The following is a 313-nucleotide window of genomic DNA, read 5'->3' as shown; positions in this document are numbered from 1 at the left end:
CTGTCTCCTGGGTTCAAGTGATTTTCCTATCTCAGCCTCCGGAGTCGCTGGGATTACAGGTGCCTGCCACCACGCCCAGCTCGTTTTTGTATTTTTAGTAGAGACAGGGTCTCGCCATGTTGGCCAGGCTGGTCTCAAACTCTTTAGCTCAAGTGATCTGCTTGCCCCGGCCTCCCAAAGTTATAGGGTTATAGGTGCGAACCACTGCTTCTGGTTCCTCCTGACATATTTTAAGTTCTGTGTAAAGCAAACTTGCCCACCCTGTGGCCCACAGGTCCTATGAAGCCCAGGATGGCTTTGAATGTGGCCCAAC

This window comes from Mandrillus leucophaeus, unplaced genomic scaffold (genome assembly GCF_000951045.1).
Source record: "Mandrillus leucophaeus isolate KB7577 unplaced genomic scaffold, Mleu.le_1.0 Scaffold155, whole genome shotgun sequence".
Taxonomy (NCBI): Eukaryota; Metazoa; Chordata; class Mammalia; order Primates; family Cercopithecidae; genus Mandrillus; species Mandrillus leucophaeus.
This window is presented reverse-complemented; position numbering follows the sequence as displayed.